Below are 16,418 nucleotides of genomic sequence, written 5' to 3' on the forward strand. Positions count from 1 at the left end.
TTTGCTTAATGTAGTTTGATGTTAAAAAAAAAAAAAAAAAAAAGGTAATTATGAAGAATAGTGGTGCTTTCTTCCAGCTTCATTGTGTTTATGTTTCCCTTGTAGCCCCATTAAACCAGATTATTTGCTAGCAATCTCCCCTTTCCTTTAAAACACAGGTTGGATCCAGCACAGGTGGAGATGGGAGGCCTCTCTTTTTTATATATATATATCAGTAATACACATCTCCTGAAATCTTCCTAATAGTCACCACAAACTCCTATGAAATCCGGGAGGCAGAATCCCGCCTGTTCTCAGAGCTGGAAATTATTTATGGTCAGACAAGGAGTCTTCAAAAACACAAGGGGAAATTTTCCTCAGAGTAGGACCCAGCAATGCCTTTCCAAAGTGTGGCACATCTTGGCTTGCTCTTGCTTTCCAAAGTTACCTACACTACCTGTGCATTAGTGTCTGCCCAGGGCTACCCCTGCAGTCAGTGCTTCAAGCCATAGAAAATATTTACGTTTGAGTGTGGAGTTCAGCCCAATCAGAACTCATCCTGAGAAATTCATTGTTTCTAAAAGGACTCCACAGCACTGATTTCACTGTCTTTTAGCAGCTGACTTTGTGAAACTGTCTATAAATAACTGGAGATGATGCCTTAAAGCTTTTTAAAGTTTTCTAGGGAATCTGCATCCTTAGAGATCTTTCCACATGTCTTAAAATAGACTGAGTTCTCTCCCAAGGGTGTTGACTACTCTAATTTTGCATTTGGGGATTGTTTTATCCCCAAGATAACACAACACACAGACACTGTGATGGTTTCCCTGACTGGGCCCATCAATCTCAGTTCTTCATTTGCCACTGAACAGTAGCTGAAGCATGACAGATGCCATGGAATCGTGTCACAGGTTCATAGGTGTCCTGGAGTGACTTTTTATGTTTGTATCCCCAGTTGTCTGTTTTGTTTATGCTGTATATTAAGTTCTACACGTTTAAGACTGGTTCTGAGAGCAAAGGTGGAGAAAGAAGAAAGTCAGGGTTTGTTTGCAGGAACTGCACTCACTCCTCTGCATCCTGCTCCTGGAGTGTGTTGTCTGCAGCACAGACAGACAGTGGGACAGAGATCTCCTTTGCTTTTAGTTAGTTTTTAGCTAGCTGAGGCAGAGAAGTTCCCTGGATTGTTTTTTCCCCTTTTTCTTGGAACTGTTTAAACCTGTTCAGGACTGAAAAACCCAGAAGACACTCAGATCTCATGCCTACAGCCTGCAGGGACCTGAACCTTGGCATTTTCCAGGGCCAGAGAAACTGATAAGAGACAGAGCCAGCCGAGCTAACACACGACAAGGACTCTCAGTTTTGCCATCTCTCTTCAGAACGGTGAGAGGTTTGTTGTTTCATATTGTTCAATTTTTGTGCTTGTGGGCATTTAGTTTGTTAAATAAATAGCTTTTTCCACTTTTCTCCAAGGGGATTTTTTCCTCGATCGACTGGGGAGGGGCTGCTTGAATTTGCTCTTCTGGAGGGACCCCATTCAGAGGTTTTCTCCCAAATTTGCCTTAAACCAGGACAATAGGACAGTTTGTATTGGAAGGGAACTTAAAGATCTTTGAGCTCCAACCCCCTGCCATGGGACACCTTCCACTACCCCAGGTTCCTCTAAACCCATCCAGCCTGGTCTTTAGTACCAACGGGTAACCCCTCTCTTCAGTATCTCATTTTCACCACCCTCTAACATTTGTATTTTATATCATTGCCTCTAACTAAGTCCTCCATTTCTTGACACACCCTACAGAGCCCCTGCATCCTCCTTGGGACACATCCTAGTACTTTGTCTTTTCAGGAATGTTCCCTCAGCCTACACACAGGGTGGTTAATTTCATGGAGCAGTGATCCCAGTCTCATTGAGCCTCTAATCTAAGAAACAAATTGCACTTGGGTTTTGTTTTATGGATACAACTGCTAAGGAACAGAATAAAAGGCAGTTTTTCTTTCTGAAATTTTCAAGTTTCAGAAGATGATGCACAAAAAGAACTTGCTGGAAACAACTGAAAGTTTTCTGCTGTGATACTGGCAGCTCAGCCATTGTTTCCGTTCTCAGTTGTTTGAATTTATTTCCTTCTTTCTTTCTTTTTTATTTCACTGTAGTATCCAGAAAGCAGATGGCTAAAATACTGTTGGGATGATTTTCATTGTTTAATTGGGAAAAAAATATTTTTTGTTAGTAACATGGATTTCTAACACCGTTTCCTGTAAATACCTCTATTTAATTTAATTTTCAATTAAAAACAAAACAAAACAAAACAAAACAAAACAAAACAGAAACATAGGGGGGGAAATGAGAGAGGGAAAAGACTTAATGAAACCCAGTGATTTTTGAAGTCTTCTTTGGAAGGAATTTTTTTTTTCTTGAGGTAAACCCTCAACCAGCTGCACAGGCAAACTTAACAAAGCAGCAGAGCCTTTGTAAACCCATCATTTAAATGCAAGATCCACTGGGATGAAATGTGGCAACTGTTTAATAATGCACAGCAGCACTATACAATAATTTAAGATGAGAAGACAAGGAGAATGACACATGGAATTGAAAATGCAGCCTGAGTGTAAGCAGGCAAAATGTAATCAACTGAATGTGAATTTTGCCACAGCAACTGGGCAGGAATTCCTGCACTCACAGCTATTGCCATGAAATCTTTAATGACAACTTGTCGAGGTGTCTTTTATGTCTTCTTCTTAGGAAATTATGTCCCTAAACACAGGGAACCCAAGCATTGGTTCTCAACAGCTTGGAGGAATGAGCTCCTCATGGTGAATCCTTATTATAATTTCTTCTGAATATTCAATGTATTTTTGGAGTTGCCCTTAACTGAATGTCATGAACACTGTTTAGACTTTGGGGCACCTAAGAAGGTCAAAATTGGACAACAATTAATTCCATTCAGATTGTAGGGATGAAAAGTCATATTTTCATATTTATTTAGAGTGTGTTTGTATTTTTAAAAGTTTATGTTATTCCCTCCCTCCACTATTCCTCTAATGCTTTGCTATCAAGTCTCATTGATTTCTTCTGGCGTGTGTGGGCTTGTTTTCCTGCTGGACTAACAATTTGAAGCCAAAAAAGGATTAATGGCCTGGTGCATTTTTAAATTTCTTCCCTTTTAATTCTCTACAGAAGAAAAATGGCCCTTTGTCTATCAAGAGACATCCACTCAGGAGATCAAATGATATTTCTTCCCATCATGTCTGGACCAAAAATGAAGCATTTTGGAGGTCTTAATAAGTTAAAAAGAAACACCAATCCAAAGACAATTCATTAGATGAAGAATCTGGTCTAGCAGAAGGTGCCCCTTCCCCTTCCCCTTCCCCTTCCCCTTCCCCTTCCCCTTCTCTTTCCCCTTCCCCTTCCCCTTCCCCTTCCCCTTCCCCTTCCCCTTCCCCTTCCCCTTCCCCTTCCCCTTCCCCTTCCCTTTCCCCTTCCCCTTCCCTTTCCCCTTCCTCTCCCATTTCTGCACAGCATGAGCCCCCTGCCCCACAAAAAACAATTGATCACTGGGCAGGGATGTAAGAGCTGAAGGTGGATAACAAAAGAAACATTCCTCTTGAGGAAGTCACTCTCAGTCACAGAAGAAGAAAGAGTGAGCACATTATGGACCTATTTTTGTATCATAATTCCTTTTGCTATATGGTATTGCCCAGGGTTCTATGACTGAAGAGGTAAAGCTCTCTCCATCTTCATTAGCAGGGAGCTGGGAGACAGGAGAGTTGTTCATTAGACAGGGAGCTCAGACTGTCATGAAAAAAATAACAGAGCTGGGATAGGAAATCAGCAGTGATCAGGGAAAGCAGTGGAGCAGGCAGAGTGAGGAGTGAGCAGAAGGAAGCGTGGTGGTAAATGCAGGAGTCCTGTCTGTAAATCAAAGGAGAATCCTGGAAAAAGCCACCAAAGAGGGAGTGAAGCAGATCAGTGAGATGATGAGATACTGTGGTCAGGCTAGTGGGATGAAAGATGGATAAAATATAAGCAAAAGTATTGGCAACTCTGGCTAAAGTGAGAAGATAAATACCATCCACAAAGAAACAGAGATATGGATTAATGCTTCTGATTTCCCACCTTTTCCCCTCTGGTTTGTTTTGTTTCTCTTTTCATCTGCTTGACAGCTCACCCTGGAAAGGATCAGGGCTTTGGTTGTCCCTCTGATGAGCTGAGCATCTTGTTCCTACTGAACAAAGATATAGTTGTGATTAGAAAGGAAACAAAGTGAAACCCTGACTTTCCTAAAATCCACAGGAATTTTTCAGTGATACCTGAAGGTTTCAACAATAAGTTTTTCTTCACTTGGAGTCTGTATCTCAGTGTAGATACCTACATTCCCTTCAGAGTTAATAATCAGAAACAGGGGTTTCACTGCTATCATTCACCTCCTCAAGAGAGAAATGTATAGAAGAGGTGAAATCCTAAAAAGGCCTCTTTCTTGCATAAATTCTCAGCCTAGGAGGGCCTGGCTCTTGTGTATGTGTCTATAATGCACCGAGATGAATCCTGCTGTCTGCGCTTGAAGAAGTAAAGCATGTGATAAAGCCATGAAATCAGAGTTGTGAAGGGAAGGAATGTGTCAGGCTGGGGGTCATTCCTTTCTCACTGCTTCATCAGGCTTCACTGCTTCCCTCTCCGCTTCCTGAGATAAGTCTCTCTCCAGAGTAAAAATGAGAATCCTCCAATCTGTGACTCATTTGAGTGCATAATACTGCCTGCAATGAGGGGGGGTGGAGATGCCTGAGGCAAGTCTTTCCATCAGCTCTGCTGGTGTTGGGGAATGATGGAGGTGTTGGATGGAGGAACTGGCTCGAGAGGAGCTGGTGGAGATGCTGAATTAGTCATCTGTCGTGATGAGGAGTAGAAGCTGAGCAGGTAAGTTATAGCAGGGAGTAAAAAAACCCCATGCATCATCCTTTAGTCTTCCAGACTCTCATTTCCATTTCCTAATGAAAAATGAACAGGCAGGCAACTAAAAATTTCAAAAACTTTAAAAGGCCATTCAAAACCTGACAAGGAAAAAAAAAAAAAAAAAAAAATTTGCAGCTCTTCAGAAAGTGCTGGCATTTCTAAGCAGATGGTCTGCTTGCTTTCCTGAAGTATAAAAATTAAATTGATGTTTCTAAAGCGGTATCCAGGCCTTTAAAGATAATAACCAGACACGATGTCATCTGCACTGAAGTGCAGAAAACCTTGGTAATGAACTCTGGGAGCAGAGTGGGTCCAGTCCACCTCCTGTGAACCAAAAGATGCACAATGCTCGAGGTACAGATGGCACAGGCACACTCAGCTGCTCCTATATGTCTTTTGTTTAGTAAATACTATATTTAATGGCCTGCCATTAACTGCTGAAAATACCAAGTTAATTTTGCATTTGAATAGTAAAACTTCAAGGAACTTCCATAATTGCATATCTTTTTAGCAAATGACAAGCCATATGCTAGGAAATTTCGAGCCACTAATTAAACAAAACATGCCCAAGCATGTTTTTTAACAAATACTGTACATCGTTATTTAAATTCAGGGCAAATACTGTTCTGAGCATTACAAATAGCTAAAATGGTGTTTAATAAGATACACCATCTGCATTTCAAATTGATGCCACCCACATTTAAATCTGGAATAATCCCACTGAGCAGTTACTGGGGAACAGAAATGCATTCATGGTTTGTTCCATGAATCTGATCCCACTGTTCTGGGCAATCCTCATTGGGTTATTAAACTCGCTGGGGTAAAACTGCCAAAGTGCTGCCTGCCAGCTCCCAGACCACACTCATCCAGAAGTGCACCAACCAAACCAAACTGTCCTCTCCGAGCCCTGGAAAGGGAGTAATTAGAAATAAATCAAAATAAATGTGGAGCATTTTTTTTTTTCTCTTTCACCCCCTGCCCCCATTCTATCTAGCTACTCAGAGCTACCAACATATGGAACCCTACAGATTGTGTAATCTCTGGATAACTGCTGGGGCCGTTCCTCCATCAGCTGACAGGCAGCACACTGGAAGAGAATGCACAGAATATACCTCAGAAAGGGAAAATTATGGCATTCAGGCATATTGACGTTGTTCCACCTCTCTCCCCCAGCCTCACCAAGAGAACAAGCCTGAAATGAAACAGCTGTTTGGTTTAGCATGCAAACATCCACCATGGGCTGGGTTTGCAGGTGTTTGGGGTCCAAAGCACGTTGTCTTGTCTGTGCCAAGACAGCTGGTGTGAAGTCACAGGCTAATTGTGATAATTCTCCTACCAAGGAGCTACAGGGCGTAGTTATGACAATTAACATGGCAGAAATAGAGCCAGGGAAGGGAGGGCCTTCAGCAAAGACATCTGCTGGGAAAAAGAAGTCAGTATGTCCCTTTTCTAATTTTTTTTTTGTGTGTACTTTTTGTTGCTTGAGGTTTGGTGTTGTGTTTTTTAATTTTGGTGGGGATTTTTTTTTCTGGTCTGCAGCTGATATTTCCCTATGGACAATTACACTCTCCCTGAGATTATTTATCAGTACATGGCAAAAACTACTTGCAGCAAAAGCTGTGGGATTGTCTTAAAATCTCTGAGAGCCTGGAAATTCAGCCAAATCCTCTGTTCTACCTGGTTGGGTCAGAAATATATTGAATGACACCCAGAAGATTAAGCCAGAGCTGGTTCTGACACTATAAATAGCAAAGCAAAGCAGCAGCTCAGGGCTTCTGCCTTTCAGCATTAACTAAATTTACTTTTTAGTGATTTAGAAGGGTGATATAAAGATGAAATGTATCATTTATATCTGTGCTATGAAAGGCTCTAAAACTTGTGTGCAGAGCCCCATTAAACTGCCTCTCCTCCAGCCTCTGTGCTGGCAAAGGGGCCGTATGTTTTCACAGGCATTTGGCCAGTTAGAGATACAGCCACCAGGTCAGTTCTTTCACTTTATGTCGTGTTCTCCATCTGATCCCTCAGGAAATGAGTGTCTGTCACACATTGTGTCCTTCCCCCTGACAAGGATAAACAAAATTGGCCTTGACAGCAAAAAAGGGCAGCTTGGCTTGAAATTTAGCCCCACCAGCCCTGATGCTTTGAACCACAGGGAATTTTAAGATGTTTTAAGGCTTTGGTTGAACCGTTTAGATTTAGAGCAGGTGTTAGGAAGGAATTGTTCCCTGTGAGGGTGGGGAGGCCCTGGCACAGGGTGCCCAGAGAAGCTGTGGCTGCCCTTGGATCCCTGGAAGTGTTCAAGGACAGGCTGGACAGGGCTTGGAGCAACCTGGGATAGTGGAAGATGTCCCAGCCCGTGGAAGATGTCCCAGCCCATGGAAGGGGGTGGAATGGGATGGGTTTTTAAGGCCTCTTTCAACCCAAACCATTCTGTAATTCCATGAACTCTCTTTCCTGATGCTGCAGGGGAGTTCCTCTCTCCCAGCTCTGCACCAGGACTCATCTGCCGTGTTTGTTTCTTCTGTGCTTTCTGGTTTTCCCTTTGGATTCTAGAGGCAAAGGTGTTAAAACTACTACTGACCTTAGGGACTTGTGTCAGTTGCAAGTAATAAACACATTGAGACTTTCTAAACCCATTCCTGCCACATTGTTTTGTCTCATTTCTGCTTTCAAACAGTGCTGCTTGTGCTGTCTCCCAATTCCCTTACGTGTGCTTTTAGTGCACTTTTCTGCGAGCCACTCCAAATTTCTGAACCCAACCACAAGAGCTCAAGAGGCTCCTTTAGAGTCCACAAAACCTATTTGGGATGTAGATTTTAAACAGCTCAAACCAGTTTTAAGACAGAAAAAGAAAGAATAAACTGAACTACATGGAAACCAAGATGCTGAAGCCCTGGCTGTGCTCTCAGAAATTATCACTCACCACACTTCACTCTGGAAGGGGTTTCAGAAATGCTCTGCTCTACTCTGTTCTTAATGGTTTCTGAGGGAGTTCTCACCACCAACTTCATCAAAGTAGAGTTGGGCCAGCATTAGGTACTTCCGAAAATCTTATCCCTCTTCTACAAATCCATCCATTTTTGATTAAGAACAAAGAGGGCTATAGTTGGTATTATGGATTAATGGTCTGAAAACCTTCAGTTAAATTTACATAAGCCAAAGAAATTATAATAAAAGCAATAAATCTAACAGTACTGGTACATTTTGTTTTCTATCCTTATCCCCTTTTTTCCCTTTTCTAATATTAGTCTCCTTGAAAAGCAGACAAATAGATATTCTTAATTCCCTTTTTAAAAAAGAATTGCTGACTTCAGCATGGAGTCCATTTTGACTGCTAAGTTAAGAATCTGGGGTTAATTCTAGCAAGATTTTAAGTGAACAATAAGCCTTTAATCTTTACAGTAGTGTGAGCCAACGCTCATAGCTAAGAAAGAAAAAGAATTAATTATCTGCAATAAATAGAAGCAGTTTGAAAAGCAGAGGGGGAGAAAGCTAGGACACAAAAATATTTAACTATATCAGCCCATACAGCAGTATTTCCTTTCATCATCTATTTGGAGACCTCAGTTATAAAATCACAGAATGGTTTGGGTTGGAAAGGACCTTAAAAATCTTCTAGTTCCAACCCCATGCCATGGGCAAGGACACCTTCCACTAGTGCAGGTTATGCAAACACAGTCCAGACTGGCCCATCCAATCATCATTTCCAAATTATTTTCTGGAGCCTTTCTGATTCAGGCTGGGTTTTTTTTTTTGGTGAGCTGCCTTCTGAAATCCAGGCTGCTGTTTGAAACTGCTTTTCTAAGGACCATGAAGATGATCAGAGGGATGGAGCTTGTCTCCTAAAAGGAAATGCTGTGAGAATTGGGATTGTTCAGCCTGGAAAAGAGAAGACTCCAGGGAGAGCTTCCAGCACCTTCAGTGCCTAAAGGGAACAGGAGACCTGGAGAGGGATATTTGGAAAGGGCGTGGACTTATATGACAAAGGGGAACACTTTTAAACAGAAAGAAGAAGATTTTGATGGAATATTAGGAAGAAATTCTTCCCTGTGAGGGTGGGGAGGCCCTGGCACAGGATGTCCAGAGAAGCTGTGGCTGCCCCATGATCCATGGAAGTGTCCAAGGCCAGGCTGGACGGGGCTTGGGGCAACCTGGGACAGTGGCATATGTTCATTTCCTTAGCAGGTGCACTGAAGGAGACCAAGCAGCCTGGAATACGCAATATCAGGCAAAAACCCCAAATATGGACCGAACGCTGCCCCTGGGAATCAAACATTGTTTGCCACACTGTCCCTTACAGCAGCCACCACCCTGTGAGGACAGAGGTCAATCGACACCAGGACATCAAAGACAGAACCTTGGAAAATTGCAAAACAGGTCTTGAAACTTATCCACAGTAAAAACACATCTGCCACATCTGGATGAACCACTCAGAGTCCCGAGTGCTCGGAAGAGCCTGGTTCAAGCTGGATTTTCCTGCGTGGTGTTTGCCACCACATGCTCACATTTAGCCACTTGTCCGTGACATGATGCATTGTCCTGTAATTACATTTTTATGCCGTGTTCCAGCTGCATTCTGAATGTCACACATTTTAATTAGGTACAAGCCCATTAAAATGATGCCTTCTCACTCCGTGTGCCCTGGGAAGGCTGGGCTGTTTTAAAGGAGTGATTGAAGCTTGCAAACACAAGCCAGTGATATGACAAAATTAACTGGACTCGTTGTTTGTAAAAAACAAAACTAATGATCCATGAACAATTCTTTTTTCCCATTAAATGGTGTGCTGGGATATCCTTCTGACAAGCCCCTCTCAGGAATTGGATGTGTAAGTATTTTATGGTGTCACTCTTCCTAGGTGGTGTGACATTTTTTTAATAAGTCGTCAAGTCACACCTCATGGTTTTCCTGTTTAAAGATGAAATGAACCCCTGACACATCCAATAAATCATATCCATCCATGCATACATCCACAGACTCACTGAACTTCAGATTTTAATGTGATTTCTGTTTGGGGCTACAAAAACAGTGAATGCCAGGTTTCTCCATGTTTTTCCAGAGATGTCTTTATTTGCACTGACCTTGGAATAGGGGAGAGATGGGAGGAAGGGAGGAAAAACAAAACAAAACCAAAAACAAAACAACAACAACAAAAACCCCACCACAAACAAAAACAAACAAATAGACAAAAACACTGAGGGAAAGAAGGAAGCACTGTGGGCTAACTGCAGGAACAAATGGGACATAACTGAAATTCTCAGGAGATGAGGATGTTGTAGAGAAGAAATAGGTCAGATTTGTTCAGCTACCCTCTGTGTTTAGAATCACAGAATGGCTTGGGTTGGAAGGGACCTTAAGGATTATTCCACCACAGGGACACCTTCCACTGTCCCAGGCTGATCCTGTTCAACCCAGCCTTGGACACTTCCAGGGATCCAGGGGCAGCCACAGCTTCTCTGAGCACCCTGTGCCAGGGCCTCACCACCCTCACAGGGAAGAATTTCTTCCTAATATCTAATCCACATACACTTTCTTTCAAAAAGTCTCGTTGAGTAGGACAATGGATTTTTTTCTTAAGCAAACAAAAGAGCTCCGCCCCTATAGATTTTCTCAAATCATAAAATGAAAGATTCAGGATGAAAGTATTTCACTTTGGGGGTTTGTTTGGAGTTTTTTAAGCAGACATTGTGAATTCCCTACAGGAAGGAAACACTTTTCTTTAAAAAAATTAAGTTTGGTTGACAATGCAGTTTTCCGTCAGATGAATTTCTCTGCAAGTCCCTAATGTGATCTCAGGGGGCAGAACTGCTACCACCACTGTGACTCACAAAAGAAAGTGAGGGGGCACAGCAGAGGGAAAAGATACCAGAATTCCAGGTGAGTGTCGAAGATCTGTGTGCCACAGATCCCAAGGGATATTGCCAGCAGCAAAAAACCCTGTCAATGTCACAAAGGATGGCAAAACAGACCTTTAACCTGAGGGATCAACACTGTTGGGGTTTTGTACTGCTGTGGAACTGAACTGAGAAGAGAGAACCATCTGACAGTTTTCTTTTTTCCTTTCTGTTAATAAATTTCGCTTTATTTACAGTTAACACTAACACTGTCGCCTTTTGCCCCCTCCCTCTCAGACTGATCATCAGCACTGGATATATGATCTTGTCTAACCACTCAGCTCCACCAAAGTACATTGTTAGTATTCCAAATGTTGTGGGAGAATTGATTTCCCCCTTTAAAAAACTGTATTTCTGTGTCGTGGTGATTAGGTGTGAATATTCCAATACCTTTCCCAGATAAAGAGAGCCTCCTGGGGGTGCTTCAAGGGAAGTACTGTGCTATAATTATTGTTAGATGAGTTCCTCCTCCTCGGTTTGGAAGTGAGCAGTCTGCAGTGAGGCAGCCTGCTTACTAAAGGGTTGGTTCAAAATAAAATAAAATAAAATAAAATAAAATAAAATAAAATAAAATAAAATAAAATAAAATAAAATAAAATAAAATACCTTTTAAAATTACTTGGATGTTTTCTCCATGGAAGAAGCTTGAGAACTGGAAAAGAAATGGAAGGTGAGAAGCTGATTTACCAACAGAAAGCATCACACAAGTTTTTCCCAAAACGATTCAGGATTTTAAACACCTCATTAAGTAGCTGCAGCATAAATAGAAAATAAAGGGGAGAGGAGCATAAGAATTACAAAATAATCACAGCAGGTCATGTTAACCAATTGCCCAGGGCTTGTGGTATCAGTCCGTGTGTATAAACCTAAATCCAATTCCATCTTCTGCTTGAGGAGATTTCAGTCCCTGCTTTCCTGGAGGAGCACCTTGTGTGGCTGCCGTGTGGCATATTCCAAGGGAGAGGGAGCATTCTGTGCCTCCTGTCGATGTACTTCCATCTGGCATTACTAATTACACTTTCACCTGACATGAGGCTTAATTATTAATTGTCCTGGCTGCTCAAACTCATTCTTCTTCCCTGCCTTAGTGAAATGAAGCAGAGATTTAGTGAGCCTAGCTCAGACTTCTCTCTGCCTCCATGTCAGTATTCCCTGGAGCCTGGAGTCTGCTTTACATGGATGAGCTGCTTGTTTCAGAGACTGCAGCCTCAGGTGAGTTCTGTGGTGGTGTTTTGTCCCTCAGATCCTCTTGGCAGCAGGGTCCCACTCTGTGTTCAATATTCCCTGAACCCAAGCACGTGGTGGGGCGCACACACAGAGGAGAGGCTACTCCTGTCTCCAAACAGCTACACCCAAAATGGACAAGCAAACTGGAAAAGCAATAGCAGAAATAATTATGCCCCTTATGGCCAACAACAAAAGGATTAAAGTTGTGGAGATGTGTTTTTTTACACACCAAAGCAAAATCAGGGGTGAAATCTGTGCCTCTTCTACCCAGGGTCAGTGTTTTGGCAGCTGGGCTTATTTTCTCCAGTTAGGGAGTAGGGTTCTTTATTTATTTTAATTTTTTTTCCCTCCCTGGTGCTCTGAATTAGAAATATTTAAAATTTTTTATTCACCAACAGTTGTTGTTTTTTTGTTTTTTTTTTTTTTTTTTTTTCCACTTGGCACAAAGTGGAGGAGTTCCTGTGGTCTGATTTATTTCAGTTTTCACCAAATTGATTCTTTTCTCCCCCACATCACTGTTATTCCTCTCTCCACTCTGGTAGCTGAATCTCAGGTCCCTTTGCATTCAGTCTAATGTGCTTGGAGACAATTCAGTCTGAAACTAGTTACCTCTTGTAAAAGCTCAGCCACGATTTACAGAAAAACAATAATCCTTGCCTTGGATGCAGTGTCAGAACAGCATGGAAGCCTCACCTGGGATACTGCACATCCAATGGAGAGCAAGGATCAGCCTTCACAGGGCATCCAGGTTGTGATTTCACCTGGCTCGTGTCTGGCAGGACAAAGGAGACATCAGATCCTCCAGGAGAGGAAGGGCTTGTTTTGGGCTTGTTCCACAGTCATTTCTGGCTCGCCCACTGAGTGAACAAGATGGCACTAAACAGCTGATATTCCACAAATATGTCCCGGAGGAGATGTGGCTGCCAGTGCCTGTCACACACACAGACAGACACAGTCTCACACAGTTTGTGAATATACAAACAGCCTAAACTTCCACTGACTGAAGTACTACAAATCATCACATAAAGCCCCTCATTAAATATGTTGCTTTAGAAGACTCACAATACAGAGGATTTTGTGCAGGACATGGATTGTCAGTGTTTCCTGTTCCATGATGCTTTCTCCCTTTCTCACCAACATTGGTGTCGCCTGCTCATGACCAGTCTGTGGGCACAGCCCAGGCTGAGCTGGACCCCTTTAGGGAGCTCTAAAATCTTTGTTCTTGGCAGTGGTGTCACTGCTCTTTGAGGGCCCGTGGTGGTGGCAGAGGACAACCATGATGATGGGAGCTGTGTGCACACTGTGCCACTGAAGTCAAGGCATGCCCAAGTCCTGTCCCTGCAGACTCCAGGGTTGGAGGCAGATGTCCTGGCTTTGTGTCCCTGAAGACTTCACCCTTCTGTGCAGCCTCAGGGTGTTTGGTCAGAATCTCTCTCACCAGCTTGGGGATGTCTTCTCCTATTTACCAAGACAAGTGTGAACTCTTGACTGGGTAAAATTCAAGCAAAGAATTTTTCCTTCTGTTGAAAGCAGGAGGAATTTTGCCCTTTATTTAAATGCAACTTCAGACTAAAGTCCAGATCTAATTTAGAGGGGAATGAAGAAGTGGACGTCCTTGGTTCGAGGACACTGCATTGAAGTACACATTAATTTTTATCTGTGGGGAAAAGGAGAATTTTGGTGGCCAGGGGAACTTCCTTCTGCCCTCTTGTATCAACAGGACAGAGCCTTTTCAGCTGATTGATTATGGCAAAAGAAATCTGGCATTTTAAAGATGTGTCAGAGGCCACACTCCTTTGGAAAAGTGACTGGGACAGATGGAAATCTGCAGAGGGACAGCGAGTTGTGCCTTTGGGACTAAGAATCATGAAAACATAGAAATATTCTGAGTAGAAAAGGACCCATCAGGATCATCGAGTCCAACTCCTGGGCCTGTACAGGACGCCCCAAGAATCCCACCCTGTTCCAGAAAGCATCCAAACACTTCTTGATCCGTGACTGGCTTGATGGTGTAGCCATTGCCCTGGGAAGCCTGTTCCAGGCTTAATTGGTCTCCTCAAGGAGGCTTCAAGACTGAAGGATAGGGCAGGCACAGGAAGACACAGGCAGAGAGCTGAGCAAAGACCTGGAATACAACAAGTCAAGACTGGGAGACTGCTGGAGAGAGCAAAGCTGCTGTTTAGAATTTTTTGAAACCCAGAAAACCACTGAGCTGATTGAAGTCAAAAGGAGAAGCAAGGACAGTGTCTTCTCTTTCTTCCTCTGCCTTACCAAATTGCTTTGAGCTGTCCTAATTAGAAATGTAATTGTTCTAGTCTGTGTAAAACCCAGATTTTTGAATTTAAAAGGCACTGTGGTCTTCAAGGGGATAATACTGAATTATCCAGGCACAACCTTTCCCACAACTTGGGAAAGTTGTGCTTGATTTGCGGTCCCATCACAGTAATGAACAAAACCCCACAGCAGTGCTTTTCAAACTGCATCAGTTCTGTGGCCACCAGTAGGATTCAACCTCATTAATCCTGCCTCCAGGCAAGACATCTTTTTTCTAAGCCTCTCTTACAAGAGATTTCACAAGCTGGATTTTGAAGAACACCAGATGCACAAAGACAGGCAGTCACCGTGTCACCCCTTCTGTGAACTGCAGGACAAGGTGGATGGTTGTTCCTGTCAGCTGCACTCCGGGACATGGAAATGTTCCCCCAAACATTCACCTTTTCCTGGGAGCACAAGAAATCACCGCATCCATGGTCAAAATACTGCCACAATGGGTCACAGTAACATTGGCTCAGGGGCCTCAAAGGTGAATAAGGATTGGAGTATCTCTCAGTGAAGAAAGGCTGAGAGGGTTGAGACTGATTTGACTTGATTTGATTTATCTTTCTGAGAGATCTTTTCAAGGTGTACAAAATACACTGAGTAAAGCAGATGGACCAGGTGGTGTCCAGTAGCAGGACAAAAGATGATGGTCATAAATGGAAATACAATAAACAATTTAAATACAAGGTTAAAAACCATTTTTCCTCTCAGGGTGATTGAACTGTGGAATTTTCATCCTTAGAGATTTTCAAACTCAGCTGTCCCAGATTCTTGCCTGGAGACCTTGCTGTAGCTGGTGTTTCTGTGGTCGTGGCTTTTGGAGCAGACAATCTCCAGAGGTCCCTTCTGAGCTCAGCTATTCTGTGCCTCTGCAGCACAGTGCTCAGCCCCTCCATGTACCACCCCCAAAGAAATCAGCTGCAATGAATGCATTTTGCTAATTACTCTAAATCCCACCTTCCTCCTCCCTCCCCCCCAAAAAAACCCTCAAAACAAAGATGGGGCTGTGACCTTCTATGTAATTAAAATTACTTCCTTAATGGAAGCACTTATGGTACTAAACCAGGAAACCTTGACCTCTCTTTCTACTGATAAAGATATTATGGATCTAAAGACCAATCTTTTCTGTCTGATGTTCCACCCTCCCCCATCCCTTCTGCTTACGGAAGAAGATGAATCTTTCCATCTGTGAATTACCCAATATGCATTATTCATGGAGCACTTTTATCAGCCCTATTAGCTGCACATGAATCCAGGTAAATGTCAAGTCATCTTTGTTAATCCTCCATTCAGGCTCTTGGAAGTGATACTGCCCTGAGTGGAAATATATTTGACCTCCCAGAGTATTCACCTTGCCAGAGCCACATTTTGATGAGAAAGTCTAAGTGGGTCTCTGTGGCACAGTCTGGACTCTTACCTTCCTGGATAATTGGTAGCAGGAGGTGGCCTTGCTCTTTGCATGTTTCCTTCTGGATCCGTATTTAGAATGGAGGAGAAAAAAATGACCTTTTAGCTCATCTCATGTCCATTTGTGTAATGCATTGCCTGGTGCAGGTGCCCTGCTCTCTGATGAGCTTTAAGAGTTGCATGCTTTGCGTTTCTCCTCTGCTTTAGGAGATGGCTCACTGTCTCACATCCTGAAGATTTTTCCCAGGAAGCTCATAGCCAGGGAAACTACTTTTTCACTCTAACCCTCAGAGAAATTCCGTGACTTTAATAAGTTCAGTGTAGTGGGTTTAAAATATGCCGCTTGCTGTTACCTGACACAACAACTTTACTTCCACAGAGAACTGAGTTCTTTGGAAAGGGACTTCAGCCAAAAAAAAAAAAGAGAATCTTTTAGTAGGTATTTTCTCATATCTGTGCTAACCTTCAAGCCCATAACACCACAATTTCAATTACTTTATATTTTACAGCATGTTTAGTCACAAATACTTTCCCTCCATCCCCGTGGCTATTGAATTTCTGCCAGGTTGCTGACACAGTTTCCAGAGGTGGGCTGGAACATCCTGGTGGTGAGGACACTGGCTGCATATGTGGGACATGGGAGACTGGG

Source organism: Hirundo rustica, chromosome 5 (genome assembly GCF_015227805.2).
Source record: "Hirundo rustica isolate bHirRus1 chromosome 5, bHirRus1.pri.v3, whole genome shotgun sequence".
In the NCBI taxonomy this organism is placed as follows: Eukaryota; Metazoa; Chordata; class Aves; order Passeriformes; family Hirundinidae; genus Hirundo; species Hirundo rustica.